This window comes from Rhineura floridana, chromosome 4 (genome assembly GCF_030035675.1).
Source record: "Rhineura floridana isolate rRhiFlo1 chromosome 4, rRhiFlo1.hap2, whole genome shotgun sequence".
Lineage (NCBI taxonomy): Eukaryota > Metazoa > Chordata > Lepidosauria > Squamata > Rhineuridae > Rhineura > Rhineura floridana.
In genome coordinates this window covers 148,281,082-148,287,766 of record NC_084483.1, presented here as the reverse complement: position 1 = coordinate 148,287,766, position 6,685 = coordinate 148,281,082, and positions in this window count along the sequence as shown.

The following is a 6,685-nucleotide window of genomic DNA, read 5'->3' as shown; positions in this document are numbered from 1 at the left end:
CTTGGTAGGTGAAAATCGCCCAAGACTTGGCTAAGTGGGAGGGAAATATTGTTAACATTTCTTTGAGAGAAGGGAGAGCAGAGGAGAGAAGTGTCCTCTCCTCCTTCACTAGAAGCTTCACCTCTCTCCGCAGCTCCAGTAACTCACTCCTCAGTGGAACAAAGGAGTGTGTCATGCTTGCTTCTCCCCCTGCCACTACCCTGTCAGTCCCGCTGAATTCAGTGGGTCTTTCTTACAGATAAGTGTACATTAAGACTGCAGCTATAGATGCTGGTCCTTCACCACTGATTTAAATACCAGAGGGATGTTCACACATCATGCTAAGTCAGGCCTGTTGGCTTATTGCGGTTTATAAGGATTGGGCAGTGTGCTGCTACATGCTGCTCAGTTGCTCCTGCTTTGTTCCGTCCCTGGCATAAGTGGGAGAAACAAACCAGAAAGCCTCAATCAAACATGACTTCCTGTTAGGCCAAACCAGGGATCTTAGTTTGTTGTTCCCTAACAAGCCACATCACTAACCAGCTTTACACCATGTCTTATTGATGGTTTACAGATCATGGCTTTTTAGGAAGCAACAAACCATGATTCTGGATTTGGGTGTAACAAGAAGCCAAGATGAATTGCAGCTTCCTGGTTTGTTTCTGCTGTTCACGCCAGAGGAGTAAAGTGGAATGACCAGGAAGAATGGACTGGCATGCTGCTTGATTGAGATAAATTACAATATGTCAGCCAACCTGATTTATGATGCAGGCTGTCCCCTATTCATTCCCAATCATGGGCCACAATCTGTCTCCTTTTCATTACAAATTACAGGGTAGACCTGCCAAGCCTTCCTGAAAGGGCTTCAGCTCAGCACCTTTTATTTTAAGTATTAATTATTGTACAGCACTGAATAATACAACCCTTCCAGGCTTCTTGAATAAAGAAAGAAAGCAAATAGTAGAGATTTCATATATATTATATCTGATGCTCCTAGGGTTGCCAGGTCAGAAGCATCCCAAACCTGAGATTTTGGGGTGGGCCCTAGTGATGTCATAAGGGTGGGCCTGAGTGATGTCATTAAGCATGATGCATTAAGTATCAACCACAGTTGCTTGGCGTATATATTTCAAACAAAAACATTTATCTGATTAGAAATTAAGATAGAAATCTTAGCTAAAAGATGGAGTCTGGGTAGGGAACATTTAATCTAGCCTACTTGCTTCTGACAAAAAGGGTTTAAGTGCCCTTAGGCCAGGCCAGTCACCAGAAGGCCATTGTAGGAAGAAAGGAGCCTAGTGTTGTAGAGATGTTAGATGGGAGCACTCAGGAGTAAAGATGGATGCCCCCAAAGGCTGCAATTCTAAACACACTTACTAAGGGACTAAGCACATAGAACTCAATAGGACTTCTCAGTAGATATGGTTTGGATTGTGTTGTTGGTAAAGCTTGACCTGGGATCCTCTGCGAAGATATCCATATCCAAGTAGGGTTGACAACCCCCTGCCTGGAATGCCCTGCCCCTACATTTTAACATGGCTGCTCCAAATTTCTTTACAGATTTGACCACTTCAGAAAGAGGTCTGAGAAATTAGTAATATAAGAAGATTCTCTCATCTTTTCTGTCTCTCCTGTGGGCTGCTATAAACTCACTTTGACAGCCAACCCAATTCCAGTGAAAAACTGACAGAGAGAAAACACACATGGTTTGGTTTACCTTCATAGGCAGCAGCTTGGGAACAACAACAATTGCAGCCACACTTTCCAGTATGTGAATTATCTCTTACCATTATTGGGCAAAACATAAACCATCATGCAAACAACAAGGTGCATCACCAGCGGGTTTAAGGGGGTTGAGCGGAGCACATGGAACCACTGTTGTTGCTTCTATGGATGAAAGGGAGTGAGGATAAAGGTAAATGAAATGGAAATGGAAAAAGAAAAAAAAAGACAGTGATGATTTCCTAAACGCAATGCCATACCAACCACAAGATTCCTATGAGTAAGGCAGAACCAGAACTGGCTACAACCAGTCAGGATTCCTAACCAAAAGCCAAAACTAAAAATATCCTGGTAGCCAGTTAGCCACAGTCACAGAAATCCCTATGCAGCACAACCTGACCCGGGGGCTGCAGTTAGTGCAGAATGCTGTGGCACAATTGCTGACAAGAGTGAGACCCTATCAGCACGTAATACCTCTGCTCTGAAATCTGCACTTATTGCCAATTTGCTACCAGGCTAAGTTCAAGGTGTGCTTTCCATGTTATGGGTGCCAAATAGTATTTGTTGTGTTCTTGTAAGAAATCAGTCCTGTAGTGTGGCAACACCTACGCTTTCAAACTCCCTGCCTATTGACATTAGGCAGACACCTTAATTGGAGAACAGCAGTGGAGGAGCGCGAGAGAGAGCGGCCAGGTGTGGAGGGCCGTGAAGAGCGTTGGTCCGGCGGCAGTGAGAGAACGCCGCAGTGGAATAGCTGGAGTGTGGGCGCGGTTCGAAACGACTGGGGAGCATCATAGAAGGCGGCCAGAGACTGGATATGATCTCCCCCCTCGCCTCGGCAAGTAACTTGGACACAGCTTGGATGGTCGGGGGGGTTGGGGAGTACTGGCCTGGTGGGTGCTCAGACCCACGCCTCCAGTGGCTGCTGGCACTCTCCATTGCTGGTTCTCACAGTGGCTGGGTGGGGGGATAACGGGATATTTTGGCACTTTAGGTGGTCCTGTCTGGAAGTGGGGGGACTTTACTTGAGTCCCGGCGGGAGGGAGGCATGTGCTTGGCAGAGAAGGTTCTTGTGGGGAGGGCGGATGGCCACGTTATCGAGAGGCTAGGCGGCAGATGCTGGAGGGGTACGAGGCGCAGGCTATGCCAGCTTAGGGGAACAAGGGATAGATGCATAATATCCATCCCCTGTTCCGGGCCTGCACACCACCAGAAGACAACTGGGAGATGTACGACTCCACCCAATCTTCGACTGCTGTTGTGTAACGCCAGGTCTGTGGTGCAAAAAACATCGCTCATCCATGACATGATCATGGATGAGCATGCAGACCTGGTGTGCATTACGGAGACCTGGCTGGATGCAGCGGCAGCACCTGTGCTTGAGGCCATGTGTCCAGCGGGTTTCCGATATGCACAGCAGCCAAGGATTGGTAGGCGGGGAGGGGGAGTGGCAGTCATTTATCGGGAGTCCTTGAGTTTTGCCAGACTCCCTCTCCACGAGACCAAGTTTGTTGACTGCATGTACTGGAGGTTGGGCCCTAAGGGCAGTTTAGGGATTCTTCTTGTGTACCGCCCACCCCGCTACACAAATGACTCCCTGACTGAGGTGCTCGAGGTCGTCTCGAGCGTGCGGGTTCTCTCCCCTGACCTCTTAGTCTTGGGGGATTTTAACCTGCATGCGGAGGCTGCTCTCATAGGAGCTCCTTGGGATTTCATGGAAACCATGACTTCCTGGGAACTGCACCTTTGTAATTTTGGACCCACCCATGTAGCCGGTCATGCTCTCGACCTTGTGTTTGTCTCAGGAGGGGAAGGGAGTGCTCTGAAAATGGGGGCTGTTTCTTTGAACCCCGTGTCATGGTCAGATCACTATCTGGTGAACATGGACTTCTCACTGCCACATACCCTCCGCAGGGGTAAGGGACCCATTAAGATGGTCCACCCCAGACGCCTGATGGAGCCAAAAGGATTCCTGAATGCGCTGGGAGATGTGGAGCCATCAGAAAGTCGCCCAGTCGAAACCCTGGTGACGGAGTGGAATAGGGAAATCACCAGGGCAATAGACTGGGTGGCTCCAAAACGTCCTCTCCCACTGAATAGAACTCAGATTGCACCCTGGTATACACCACGCTTACGGGGCCTGAGGCAGGAGGTGAGACGACTAGAGCGCCGGTGGCAGAAATCTCGTTCTGACGGCGATCGGACACTTGTTAGAGCAGCAATAGCTGCCTATCAAGTGGCAACGAAGGCAACAAAGAGAGAATTCTTTGCTGCCTCCATTGCGTCTGCAGAGTGTTGTCCCAGGAGGTTGTTCCAAGTGGTCCGAAGCGTGGTCGGTCCGGTTGCACAGGAACCCTTGGAACATTCTAAAGCCTCCTGTGACAAATTTGCCAAGCACTTTGCTGATAAAATCGAGCACCTGAAGAGCACGATTCTGTACTCTGTGGACACAGGTAGTGGGCCAGAGCTGGCCAATTGCATTCCGGTCCGGTGGGATCGATTTCAGCCCCTTCCCTCTGAGGAAGTGGACAAGGTGCTCTCTAATGTGAGGCCAACCACGTGCTTGCTTGACCCTTGCCCTACATGGCTCATTGTGAGCTGTAAAGAGAAATTGAGCGAAGGGATCAAGGCAGTGGTGAATGCTTCCTTGGAAGAGGGTGCAATGCCATTAGCCCTCAAGGAGGCAATAATAAAGCCCATTCTGAAAAACTCCTCCTTGGATCCCCAAGAGTTGAACAACTTTCGCCCAATTTCCAATTTACCATTCTTGGGCAAGGTGATTGAGAGAGTGGTGGCTACTCAGTTACAGACACACTTGGATGAAGCGGATTATTTGGATCCATTCCAGTCGGGCTTCAGGACTGGACATGGAACTGAAACAGCCTTGGTCACTCTGGTGGATGATTTGAGGAGGGCGTTGGACAGAGGTGAACACACATTCCTCGTCCTCCTGGACCTCTCAGCGGCTTTTGATACCGTTGACCACGGTATCCTCCTGGATCGCCTGAGGGGAATGGGAATAGGAGGCACTGTTTTACAGTGGTTCCATTCCTATCTCTCTGATAGGCACCAGCAGGTGGCATTGGGAGATGAGGCTTCAGACCTTTGGCCTCTCAATTGTGGTGTGCCAAAGGGTTCTATCCTCTCTCCCATGCTATTCAACATCTATATAAAGCCGCTGGGGGGCATCATCAGGAGATTTAGGCTGCAGTGCCACCAATATGCGGATGACACTCAGCTCTATCTCTCATTTAAGTCCTCACCAGAGATGGCTGTGGTTACCATTTCCAAGTGCCTGGAGGCCGTAAGTGAATGGATGGGAGGAAACAGGCTGAAGCTGAACCCCGACAAGACCGAGGTACTGCTTGTGGGAGGTAGGAGGAAGTTGGGTGATTTTGACCTGGTGTTGAATGGGGTAAGATTGCCCCTGAAGGACCAGGTTCGCAGCCTCGGTGTTGTTCTTGATTCCCAGCTGTCCATGGAGGCTCAGGTCGTGGCGGTGAGCCGGGCAGCTTGGTATCAATTACATTTGATACAAAGGCTGCGACCCTACCTCCCTGTCCATCTGCTCCCACGGGTGGTACATGCCCTGGTCTTCTCTCGCTTAGACTATTGTAATGCACTCTACGTGGGGCTACCCTTGAAGACAGTCCGGAAATTACAGCTGGTACAGAGCGCGGCGGCATGTCTGATCAAGAACAGCCGCCGCCGAGACCATATCACTCCAGTACTTAAAGATCTGCACTGGCTACCAGTTGTTTACTGGGCCCAATTCAAGGTGTTGGTTTTAACCTTTAAAGCCCTACATGGTTTTGGTCCAGTTTATCTAAAGGAACGCCTTCAGCATCACCAGATAGGCCACCAAACGAGATCAGCCTCCCAAGACCTTCTCTCGGTCCCACCAGTCAAAACAGCTAAGCTGGTGCGGACCAGAGAGAGGGCATTTTCAATTGTGGCCCCTGCCCTCTGGAACTCTCTGCCTTATGATCTCCGCCATGGCCCCTCCCTGACAGGCTTCCGCCGAGAACTGAAAACATGGTTTTTTAGGCAGGCATTCGAGACCTCTGTCTAATTTAGTTTAAATTTTTGTATGATGGGGGTAGGTTTGGATTGAGTATACTTATTGTTGTTTTGTATTATATGTTATATTTTACTCTATGTTATATTTTAGTCTATGTACGCCGCCTAGAGTGGCTGTTAATTCGGCCAGATAGGCGGCCTAGAAATAAAATTGTATTATTATTATTATTAATTGTACTCTTTTCAGCACCTGCTAAAAACATTTTTGTTTATGAAAGCCTACCCAGGCAGGTAAAAACTATTGTGTTTTTTAACTCATTGTTGGTTTTATTATTTTGAATGTTTTTAAATACCTGTCTTTAACTGTTTGCCAATTATTTTATTGTTTTAATTCCTTCTGCAAACCACTGAGGTTTTTTTTATAATAAAGCGGTATATAAATATTGTAAATAAAATACATAAATAAATGTTGGAGTCACTGTGACCCTTGGGTCTCTTTCCACTTTTAGGAACAAAGGAATCTAACTTATACCGACTCAGGCCACTTGCTACCATCTACCTCAGTACTGATGACATGGACTAGTATTGGGTCTCCAGGATTCCAGGCAATAGTCTTTTCCAAAAATTGAATTTTGGACCTTTGCATGCAAAGCATATGACTTACCACTGAGCTACAACCCTTCCTGTTTTTAAAAAAACTTTTAGAATGTTCTTTTCAGTTCCCTAATGAATGCACATCATACCTTATGCAGATCCACACAATTCATTTAAAGCACACTCAACACATATTTGAAGCACATGAATCGCACCACAGAATCATGGGAACTGTTGTTTGTTAAGGGTGGTGGTAACTATAACTGTGAGGGGGAAACTACACTTCCCAGGATTCTTTAGGAGAAGTTATGCACTGGATGTGCTTTAAATGTATTGTGTGGATCTACTTAATAAGCTTAATAAAACAAAA